The 12,235-nt window shown below is 41.1% G+C and overlaps 2 protein-coding genes and 1 long non-coding RNA gene across 6 annotated transcripts in view; 2 read left to right on the top strand and 1 right to left on the bottom strand.

Annotated features, from left to right (window-relative positions):
* LOC306822700 (uncharacterized protein) overlaps nt 1–12,235 on the bottom strand; it is a 223,317-nt gene that overhangs the window by 138,008 nt on the left and 73,074 nt on the right. The window lies entirely within an intron of this gene.
* The window catches only part of LOC306822718 (V-set domain containing T-cell activation inhibitor 1-like), a 217,145-nt gene that overhangs the window by 53,836 nt on the left and 151,074 nt on the right, over nt 1–12,235 (top strand). The window lies entirely within an intron of this gene.
* LOC306822742 lies at nt 22–2,261 on the top strand. The gene is made up of 2 exons (XR_013778935.1): nt 22–1,289; nt 1,406–2,261. It is a non-coding gene; the product is annotated as an uncharacterized lncRNA (long non-coding RNA).

Below are 12,235 nucleotides of genomic sequence, written 5' to 3' on the forward strand. Positions count from 1 at the left end.
GTTACACAATTAATTCAAGTTTGTAAATAAATATAATCCGCTGAATGGAGAATGAGCAGCTGTTGTCCTGCGTCGCTCATTTCCTTGTAATATTTCCAATATTTCCAGGACTCCTTTCCCAGGATTATCTATATATCTGCCAGCAGAGACCCAGCCGGGACCTGCTACATAAACAGCTGTTGACCTGATAACTGCTCTCATATCTGACAAACCCAGGGGCGTCCAAAACGGCCTTCAAAGCCCCGCCTACCTTCTCTGGTCCAATCAGATCCAGAGCATTCAGGAGCAGAATCTAAAGTATTCTCTGATCATCTGAATCACAGGGTCGCTGGTTCAGATCCCAGACTCTCCTGTCCACCATGTTAAAGTGCCCTTGAGCAACACTCTGAACCCTGCATGAAGAAGTGCTTTCTAACTGCTGGAATCCAAAACAAAGTGCTTGAAGCTGTGAAAGGTTCAGACTGACCAACATGAATAAAAGCTGTTGACTGAAGAGAAGTGAGTGAATGTTTTGCAGCTGAAGTCAAATCTAATGTTTTCTTTAGTCTTCCTGATATTGATCATGATGTGTCTTCTTTTGATGATGTCATCAGTTTATCGGTCACAGCGAGCTCAAACAAATCCAACAGTGATGCTCCCAAGTGTTCACCTTCATCTGTGTGTTTAATGTGAAGAGAGGACGGCTGATAGAGGGAGACGAGCCACACATTCAAACCTGCAGCACTGACATGTTGTTTTGTTTGTCCTCATGTTTTAGTTGTTGACGAGCCACAGACAGTTTTCCACATGCTGAGAAATCAAAGTGTCCTCTGTTTGAGGACTGTTGATTCAGACTGCTTCACTTTGATCCAGGTGTAAACTGGACTCTGTTTCCTGTTGTTGACTTCATCAGCGTTCATGTCTGTTGACGCTGTACACTGATGCTGATGATCTTCACTCACAGCTTCTTCATTTCTCTACAAACGTTTGAATCAAAGATGAAACGTGTCAAAGTGTGTCTTCTGACTGTCCAACACTGAAGGACACAAAGCAGCTTCACTTCTGTCCTCTGACTTGATCTGATAACAAGAGGAAACTTTACACACTGAATCATGTGACCAGTGTGAAGAAATAGGACACGCTGAAGGCTTTCATGTCAATGTTAGGAAGGCTTCTTATTTATTGGCTGTCTATCACCATGGGCCTCAGGTCAGCATGTATGAACTTCACTTCTGCTTTATTTCTTCACATTCAAGTCAAAGGCTCATAAAGGAGGAAACAGAGCTAAACACACATGGGAGAGTTCAAAGGTCAGTGTGAAGGTGAAGAGGAGCGAGTGCACTCTTTAAATGAGCACACTTTATTAACTCACTTTAATCATATTATTTATTTATATTCATAATTAATGTTCATTTTCTTTGTAAAGCCGAGGAAGAGGAGTGACTCCTGTTCCAGAGAGGGAGTCTGTAAACCTAACCTGGCTCTCATTTAGAATTGTTTCATACACACAAAACAGAACCTGAAACTGGTGGACTCTTTACATTTCCCACGCAAACTTTATGTTCAACTGTTCAGCAAACTCTGACCCAGGCGTACGCACATTTAGGGGCAAAGAGGACAAAAAAACGACCAATCAGAGGGGAAGGAGAAACCAGGAAGTGACCTGAGGCAGATGAAGAGGAGAAGTGAGATATAAATGGGGAATAGCGCCATCTGCTGGTGCACAAACAACAATACGGGTTGTTCCCTCCACCTCCCTTTAGCAACAGTGCAATGCTGCCATCTGCTGTTGAAAAGGTGGAATGACATTAAGAGGGTTTCTCTGGATTTTTCACATATTTGAAGTTCAAGATCAAGCAATAAAAAAATTAAAATGATTGATCTTTTAATGAACAGATGACTTTGTTCATGTTTTGTTTTATTTCCCTTTATTTATCGACAGTATGATCTGAAAACGTTTTTCAAATGACTGAAGCAGTTTTTTTTAAAGCCTGATCAGGAGGACTCCCAGAGGATCCAAAAACCCTCCACAACAACTCCACCGTCACGCTCCATACTCTTCTTCTAAACTGCACGAGGCTTTAACATGTTTGTTTTTAATGTGTGATTTAACAGTGAGGTCTTTTACTGTGTGAAGCTGTCGGATAAAGCTGGATCTGTAAAGTGTGATCTGATGTTATTTCATTCAAACCATCTTTTGTGTGTCAGTGATTGTCCTGACTGTCGACCTAATCTGTGCTAAGACTTGTGTATATAGGACTCTAATAAAGAGATGAACACAACACATGCAGAAAGTGATCAATACAGAAAAGGATGAGGAATTTGTTTGTAGAGAAAGTTCAGTCAGGAAGACGATATTTTGCATGTTTTATTGTTTGTTCTCATTCTTTCCTGTATGACAGCAGCTGTTGAAGCCATGACTTTGATTTATGTTCCTTCAATGATTTCAGTCTATAACCATCAGGACTGACTCTGTAACCTCTGAGGAGAATCTAGAGTTCATTTCCTGACACATGAAGCACATGGTCTGTGTTGGATCAGCAGCAGCTGAAGATCAGAGAAGATGTGATGAAGCCTGGATTACATTCATGAAGTCATCCTGCATTAAAGCTGCAGAGAGGAAACGTCACAGCTCCAAGGATGTGGAATGAACATGCTCCTCAGCTCGCTCCAAAGTCCAGGCGCTTTCTGTTTTTTTCTCTGTGTCTTTAATCTAAAATCCAACAGCATTACCTTCAAATGCAACGGCTTCCTTGAGGTGAACCTCTGAAGTCTGGCTGGTTTGAACTTGTCTTTGGGACAGAGGGAGCAGTGGACCTGACTGCAGCATGTCGTGCAGCGTTCCACTGCAGGCTTTCCACCTCACTGAATGATCCAATGATGCATCTAAAGAGGATATAAAATGCATTCTGTTACATGAACTTCAATTCAAATGAATGTATACAGCCTGCAGACGTAGGTTGTCTTTCCTTACAGGTCAAATGGACACTTGCAGCAGGTAGTGTACATGAGGCCTTACGTATGTAGAAGAAGAAATAATGACTATGACACTACGGGTTCAAGTCCGGCATTCAAAAACATAGTGAAGTGAAAGTGGCTGAAAGAAGACACTTGAGTCATTTAGTATGTTATGTTAGAAAGAGCATTGACTAGTATCAACAATAAAAGTATTGATGGTGCAGAAGCCTGCTGTTTCTCTGTCATTTCACTTCCTGTTCCTTTTGTTTATATGCTTTAGTACACAACAGAGGTGGACAAATACACATTTCAATTGTGCCATAAAGTCCTGACACCTTGTGATCCCACTTGTGCACTTCAACAGGTGATATCATGAATGAGCTGGTCGACCTCTGGGAAAACATCATGGTGTGCTGCTGCATCGTGTCGGTAGCTTGGCTGTCTCACATATCACGTTTGTGAGTTCAGAAAGAAACGTTTGCAACAACAGAGTTTACAACAATGTTTTATAACGCTGCAAACACATACATGCCAACAGTGACTTTACCTTATGCACTCAAAAGTTACTAATCACTGACAACTTCAAGTGTTGATACTAACCGCTTTGGTGAAAGTGAACGTTGATTTAAAAGGACAACCCAAACCGACATCATGTCACATCCGGTAATCTGCATCATTAATGACTCCTGTATTGATGAAGAACACAAGAAAGCATGGATTTACTTTCTGTTGAGAAGCAACATCAGTAACTCACCGCTGCATATGTCGACTCGCTGCTCTTCGTCCAATCAAAAAGCAGGTGAAAACGTCCTTTCAAGTTGTCCCTTCCTCGTGGTATTTTGCGCTTCATATCAGTTAACACAGCTCTGAGGGAGAAACTGTGCAGACATGTGGCTCTTTGTTACATAACACAATCCAGCTGTGTTTCAGAGCAGGCGGTGTGCGGCCAGGAGAAATACAGACGAATAAACAATCAGCTGTTTAAACACAGCCGGGATTTTTAATGCTGCTGTCTGATTTAAAGCCAGATTCTGCTTCCTGACAGTGACTCCGCCCACTGAGACATCTCCTGCACACCCTCTGTAAAGTAGTGCTCTCAGTGGTTCAATTCAGGTTTGTATAACTTTATGTTTTTCAAGCAGCAGGAACTGAGCCATCGACTGGAGGAGTTTGATATCAGCATGTTAAACATTCAAACTTCTCACTGTGAAGACAGAAGAAGAAGAAGAAGAGAAACCTCAGTCCTCACAGCTTCATGAAAACCAAACTGAAGAGAGCAGAGACACACAGCATATAAAAACAGAAGCTGATGGAGAGGACTGTGGAGGAGCAGAACCAGACAGAGACTTTAATCCAGACAGTCATTTACAGCCACAAACTTTTCACTTGCCAATAATTCAGCTGTTCAGTGTGTAAAATAAGTTGTTCTTCTCGAGCAGCTGTTGTGGTACACATGAGGACCCACACGAGAGAAACCCTTCAACTGTTCAATTTTTGTGGTCAAACATTTGCATGAAATGAGGATCCGAAGTCCCACGCGGCAGTTCACATGGGAGAGAAACCATTTAGTTGTTCAGTTTGTGTTAAAACATCTGCACTAAAAGGACAGCTTAGGGGACACTTGGCAGTTCACACAGGAGAGAAACCATTTAGTTGTTCAGTTTGTGGTAAAAGATTTGCACAGAATGGAGATCTGAAGTCCCCATGGCGGTTCACACAGGAGAGAAACTGTTTAGTTGTTCAGTTTGTGGTAAAAGATTTGCATGTAATGGAACTCTGAGGCTCAGGCCCGCCCCTCCCTCAACGCAGAAAACGCGCTGTGCGTAGGGCCCCGCGATCCATGGGGGGCCCCATTTTGCGCAAGTGAATTGAATTTCCCTCAGGATCAATAAAGGATGATCATTCTCTGCAAATGCACAAAGGGTGCACGTGAATTTTGCTGAGAGGCGCGTGTAGAGCACTGCCACCAAGTCAGCCCGAGGCAAGAGACAGAGAGAGAAAAAAAAAGACGCAATGATTGAAAGCCCATCTGACCAATCAGCGGTCAGATAGGCCGGCAGGCAGTTTCTTGCAGGCAGAGAGTAGAGAGAGAGAGATGGCTTCCAAATGTCAATACGATTCGGGAGCTAGCAAAAGAAAGAAAAAGTCCAAACAAGAAGAGGCTCGTGCTTCACTTAAAGGTGGGTATGTTGTTGAAATAAAAAAGAAAAAAACTTAGCGGCATATAAACATAAACTGCTGGCATGTCTGCTCGTGCTAATCATGAGACAGAAGAGATGATAATTGTGTCTAGATGTGGACTGGAGATTACATTTTCAAGCAGCCCTGATGACCATTTCGTAAATGTCTTGTTAACTGAATATATTCAGCTTTATTGAAAAAAAAGGAGTTTTTAATTGACCAGTTGGTGGTCATATGTTGGCTCAGGTTTATAGCCTATCAATCTATGTTTTTAATAGAAGTATAAAAGTGTAGAAATGTAGAACCTAAGTACAACATGTGAAAATAAGTACATACAATATTTGAATGTATAAATATCATCAAATTCAATCATATTGTTATTAGTTGTAATCATATTTGCATTGATTGCAAATTCATTTTGTGAGGGCAGTATTTAACATAGTTTCAGTGTGTAGTTTACCATTAAAACCAAAAACAATTCTATAAAGTTCTTCCACTGTGGATAGAGGCTCTTCATTTGAATCGTTAGTTATTGTAATTTATTATTAATATTATGTTATTGGAAGGGGGGGGGCCCAAAATAAAATCCTGCTTAGGGACCCCACTTGGCCAGGGGCGGCCCTGCTGAGGCTCCACTTGGCAGTTCACACGGGAGAAAAACCATTTTGTTATTCAGTTTGTAGTAAAAGATTTGCATGACATGAAGATCCGAAGTCCCACATGGCAGTTCACACAGGAGAGAAAACATTTAGTTGTTCAGTTTGTGGTAAAACATTTGCACTAAAAGGACAGCTGAGAGGACACTAGTAGTTCACACAGGAGAGAAACCATTTAGTTGTCCAGTTTATAGTTAAATATTTGCACAGAATGGAGATCTGAAGTCCAACATGGCAGTTCACACAGGAGAGAAACCATGTAGATGTCAAGTGTGTAGTAAAAGATTTGCATGAAATAAAGATTCAAAGTCCTACATGGCAGTTCACATAGGAGGGAAACGATTTAGTTGTTCAGTTTGTGGTAAAACATCTGCAATAAAAGGACAGCTGAGGGGACACTTGGCAGTTCACACAGGAGAGAAACCATTTAGTTGTTCAGTTTGTGGTAAAAGATTTCCCTGGAATGCAACTCTGAGGCTCCACTTGGTAGTTCACATGGGAGAAAAACCATTTAGTTGTTCAGTTTGTGGGAAAACATCTGCGCTAAAAGGACAGTTGAGGGGACACTTTGCAATTCACACAGGAGAGAAACCATTTAGTTGTCCAGTTTGTAGTAAAATGTTTGCACAAAATGGAGATCTGAAGTCCAACATGGCAGTTCACACAGGAGAGAAACCATATGATGGTCAAGTGTGTTGTAAAAGACTTGCATGAAATGAAGATTCAAAGTCCTGCATGGCAGTTCACACAGTAGAGAAACCATTTAGTTGTTCAGTTTGTGGTAAAAGATTTCCCTGGAATGGAACTCTGAGGCTCCACTTGGTAGTTCACACAAGAGAAAAACCAAGTTGTTGTTCAGTTTGCGTCATGTTTTGGTCTGTGTGTCTTCCCACGTGTGTTTGTTTTGTTTTTCCCTGTTTTTTGTTTGTTTTTTTGTTTGTCATTCCCTCTGTGTTCTCCCTTCACCATTAATCAATCATTGTTTTCAGGTTAGCTTCACAGGTGTTGTCAATCCAATCAACTCATTATTTGAAGAAATCGAACTGAGGCTCCACTTGGCAGTTCAGTTTTCAAGTTGTTTTCAACCTGTTTGTTTTGCTTTCTTTATAAAAACACTGTTCTAACATACAATAGACATTCTTGATTGCTATATTTTTTTGATTGTATTTTGTAAATTGGCAAGTTGTTCATGATATTTACTGACCCACTTACAGAGTGCTTTATGAAACATTTCAACTGTTAGAGAAATCCAACGAGAGGAGAGGTTATGATACCCACAAGCATCCAATAAGGATTGAAGTGTTCTCTGTGAAGAACAGGATTTGCAAAATCAATTGGAGATCTGAGGCGACCTTTGGCTGTACAGAGAAGAGAGAGACCAGTTAGATGTTCAGTTTGTGGCCAAAGATTTGCACGTGCTGAGACTGACACACTGACCTTCTGTCTCTCTCTCTCTGTATGTCATTTTCTGCACGTCTCTGAATTTACATCCTCATCATACCATGAATCTTTCAAAGTTCAAAGGTCGAGCATGTCATGTTGGCACATTATAAACAATCCAAACAAGCACTAGAGATGCTACTCTGCATTAGAAGTTAGGCTACACATGTTTCACATCATCAACACGTCCTCTCTTCTCCTGTCACTCAAACATCTCTGCTTCCTGTGACATCACTGCGCTCCTTATAGGTGTGTGTGTGTGTGTGTGTGTGTGTGTGTGTGTGTGTGTGTGTGTTTCTCACAGAGACAGATCTGGTGCTTGTGTTTTTTCTTTAGACTCTGGCCGTTGTCGTCTTTTAAAGGGATACTTCACCCATATGCATTAAGCCTTGTATCATTAGAAACATGGTTGTATTTTGTAGTAGTTTTTAATGGTTGTGCATCCAGCCTCATTTTGCACTGAGACAGGAAAGCTTCTTATCTATTTGTCTTAAAAGGAGCCTCCAATGACACAAGAAAATCCTCATTTCGCATCATCGGAGGCTGATTTGGTTAGGAGCTGTGAAAAGGCATTGCTAGTTCCTTTAACAATTTATATCTTTTCATCCAGTTTACTTTGAACAAGCAAAGTGGAACACATTTAAAGGACTGACTGTCTACAAGGAGTGACAGGCGAGTTGTCTGTGACGCTGCCTGAGTCGTATCTACGTCATGTTCACGTGGACGCGCTGGCTCCTCCCCTTCCTGTTTAAGTGAGGGAGGAGAGAAAAGAAGAAGAACAGACTGTACTCACTGATTATCTGAAGCTCATAGAAGCCTTTTGAGATCATTTCCTGCTAGCACAACAATGCAGCCCAGAATACTAAACATGAGAGTGACCTTATTATTTGATATCAATGAAAGTCATTAGTATCACTACATTCTTATCAGTGGGAACAAGAGCTCCATGTTAAGGAAGGAAATCAAGTCTCTGTCCATGTTGCTATGAGGAGCTCTACCTGAAATAAAGAGTGAAGGATCCAAGATTAGCTTGATGTCCACAAAGGGACTTCTTTCTTTTTGTACGTGTGTCGTTTATGTGACGGTGGATTTTAATGGTGTGGCTCTGCCGTGGTGAAAATGGACTACTAAGAAATGTTCTCCGGTGCCTTCTTAGCGGTGAAATAATCCGGTCCTACCAAGAGGTTGGAATTGAAATAAAAGGAAAAGAGGCTAGCAGGCTACGAGTAACAACAGTGAATGGTTGTCACATTGAGAACGGTTGCTCTGGCTCACCTTCCTGTCCACTCCAACATCAACATGAATCCACAATAAGTATGATAGTACGACCAATGATGACTTGTTCCTGTTCAGATTCTTCATGTCTAGCCTCGATCCCTGAGCTGAAGGAGCAGCAGAAACAGCTGTGCTGCAGGTGACACAGGTGAATCCACTCCTTCCTATCAGGCCTCTCAGAAGAGGAGGAGAGCTCATTGTTCACTTTGCTCTCCAAATCACACCTGTTTCCTCTTTCTTTGCCCAGCGCGTCCACAAGTGACTCACTGTTGAAGTTCATGAGTTCAGTGATTCACTTTGTTTGTGACGCTCAGGCAGACTTGATTTATTGTTGATGAAAACATCAGCCTGTGTTTAAGGATACATGTGTGCCTGTTTGGATGATTGAACTTTATTTACAAGGATCTTGTGAAGCAGGCAGATGATGAATTGTTCCACTTTATTTCTCCTGAACAGGAACACCACTTGAATAATGAAGGCTGTGGAATCATCAACTCTCTGCCTTCATTCACATGCATCAGCTCACCTTTGGATGTCTATGAGCTTCAGCCGTCATCATTTAGGTTCAAACACCTCCATGGATGTAGATATCCATCATGTTTGAGGCATACCCATGTACGACTGCACAAAGCATTCTGAGGTCAATGAAACGTGTTGAAGAAAACATCATCTGCGTCCCTTTTCACTCATCCTTACTTCTTCAACGGTCGGATGGAAACGGACTCGCTGGAAACGTTGCGGCAGCAAGGCATTGTGGGCCGGCATTATGTCGTCTTCTTTGTTAAAAGATGGCCGAATGTTTCCTGTGCTAAGAGGAGCTTATAAAAGAAGCATTGATCCACCTTTTCTGAGCTGTTAGAGAATTCAAACGGCTCTAATCATGGCCGCCACTGAAACGCTCCCGGCTCATTTCACTCAGTTAGGAACCGTCCTGAAAAGACAATTTAAACGCACCCTGAGCAACATCCATCGACTTTCATTCTTGACTTCAGGTCATTGTAAATGATTTTTACCCAATCTATAAATGTTGTGTTCAAGCCAAAGTGTAAAAAACTCCAGTTGGCCCGGTCGAATGCTTCTTGGATGTCTAGACTGAGTAACATGGTATTGTGTCTGTTGGTCTTAGTAGCAGATGTTATCAGATTGAATGTTGGCCTGACATTGTGAGCACCTTGTCTAGCAGGAATAAACCCTGTTTGGTCCACTTGAATTCTTTTCTTTATATTCTTCTTCATCCTCTGTGCTCACATGTTTGTTCCTATCTTTAAATCATTACAGAGGAAGCTAACAGGCCGTGAGTTGGCTCCTTCCCCTCCTTATATGTCAGACTGAAATGATGGCTTCTGACCGTGTTGTTGGAGGCTAACCTGATGATAGAGCCAAATGAAAGACTTTCAACAATACTGCTGTGACTTCAGTCATCAGACATTTATTCAGTTCCTCCAGGAACCCGTCTGTGCCGGGGGATTTATTATTTAGAGCGTTTGATGTTTCTGGACATGAAATTGGCCGTGTCATGTTTGTGGCTTCTTCCTTTGATAAAGTTGGTAGTTGTAGTTTTTGAAGGGAAATATGTGATTTGCCTTGTTATCAGTCTGATTCATGGTATAGATTCTCGTCGTGTTGAGAATGCTTCTGCTGTATCAGACGGTTTGAACACAAGTTGCTCGGAGGTGGGGTGAATTATTTTGGAAACTCTTCTATTTGATTGGGTTGAAATGCAAACAGGTGAATGGCTCTATGAGCCATCCCATAATATCTTTTGGCCCCTTCAGCTTTATATGTCAGTAAATCTTCAAGGTCATGTCTAGTTTGTTTCAGTTGAAGTAGTTTAGAGTTGTCTCATCTTCTCTCATGGTTCAACTCTAGTTCTCTTATTTTACAGTCCAACCACATTTGCTTTTCCAGTCTGGCTTTGTTTAGTCCAGATGTTAGTTCTGCTACTTCCCCCCCTCCCATCAAACTGAAGGCCATCCTTGGCCATTCTCATTGATCTTGGAGTGTTCTTTTAGATGTTGTTTGACTTCTTTTGACAGCTTCTCATCAGATACAAGAGACGTGTTCAATCTGCAGTATTTCAAAGGTTCACAGTTATTGTAATGGCTGCATCATCACTTATGGTTATGCTCTCTATGTTTTTACTCTCTGTTTTTAGAACAAATCTGTTTCTCTGTCTAGAACCTTGAAACACCTGAGTGAGGCACACGAGCTGGATTTGTCCCCCCTCACTCACACCTTTATCTCCTGATCAGAACCGATGCAACACGGACCGCTCGACACGGTCAGAAGTTCATTTGTGGTTACACTCGAGATCTGACTCCCCCCTGACCTGGCAGCTGCCCAGAGACTTGTGCATGCACCATTATTAGTTATACCAATGAAAATTAAGGTATGGATTATATGTGAATAAAAGAAAAACAAGTTGAACATTGTGGTTATATGATATATGGTAAAAGAAACAGAGCCAGATAAAGCAACAATAAATTCAAGCATTGCTTACTTCTTTCCCATCTTTAAAAAACACAAATAAAATACTTGAGAGTGAACATCCTGAAAGTTTTGACTCATTTATATGAACTCGACTTTATTGAAGACACAAATACAGGAGGATGTAAGGAGATGGAATTCCAATATGAAGCTTGGAGTGGAGGATGGAGTCTGTGAGAATGAACATCTTGTCCAGAATCTTCTGTTTGTTTCAGACTCTTCCAATAGAAAGAAGAGAGAAACAGTTCAATGAGTGGGATAGACTAATATCACGGCACATATGGCGAGGGAAAAGACCAAGGAGAAGATTTCAAACTCTTCAACTGCAGAAGAAGAAGGGCGCTCTAAGACATTATGATATATCTGCACAGTGGAGAACCCTGGTCTGCTGGTGCAGATCTGATTATCAAGCCAGATGGAAAACTATTGAAGAGAAGTTGTCAGAGAGCGTCCCAATCCAGGCATGTTTAGGGGATCAACGATTGGTTGAAAAGCTCCTGGATAAAGGGAATAGCTGGATGAATTGATCCCTGAAAACATGGTTCAGTATTATCAGCAGGACTGGCCTGTCTGATGAAATAAAGATACTGAGGTGGTGCTGGCATGACCCCAACTTCACCCCCAACAATCTGGATGTTCCTTACAAGTGATGGACCAAACAAGGCCTCTCCTCTTACTCTTCTTTTTTTAACCAGTGTTGTGAAATGTTTAATGTTAAATGATTATTAACACACCTCGTAAGAAAAACAGGGCACCACCTGGCTGACCAGGAACAACTGTATTAATTATGGGAATTAATAAGGTTATTAATTATACATTTTTGATAAAGTTATTAATTATGAATTAAATCAACCTCATATCTGAATTATGAATTCTGGATCAATCGACTACCTGAAATCACACGAACAAGCTTCTGAGTTTTATGTGCAGAATTTAATGAAAGAAAAGGTGAACAATAACAGAATAATAACATGAATAAAATGTGTTATGAATGTGGAACCAAAAATACAGTAATTGATATATTTGATGAAGGTGAACACCAGAAATGATAAATGTTATTATGACGACTTGAGTATGGTATTGTGGTTTAACGTTTGTCTGATAAACATGTTAATTTAGTTGGGGACAAAAAGTGGAGTGAACGGAGGAAAAACTTGAGATTAAAGGATAAACTGAACTGTGGGAAGTAAAAAGGACACGATGTGACACGACCCTCTGCAGGTTTGACCAGCTGTTGAATGCGTCTTACTTTGTTGTAG

The sequence above is a fragment of the Symphodus melops genome, assembly GCF_947650265.1.
Source record: "Symphodus melops genome assembly, chromosome: 4".
NCBI classification, from domain to species: Eukaryota; Metazoa; Chordata; class Actinopteri; order Labriformes; family Labridae; genus Symphodus; species Symphodus melops.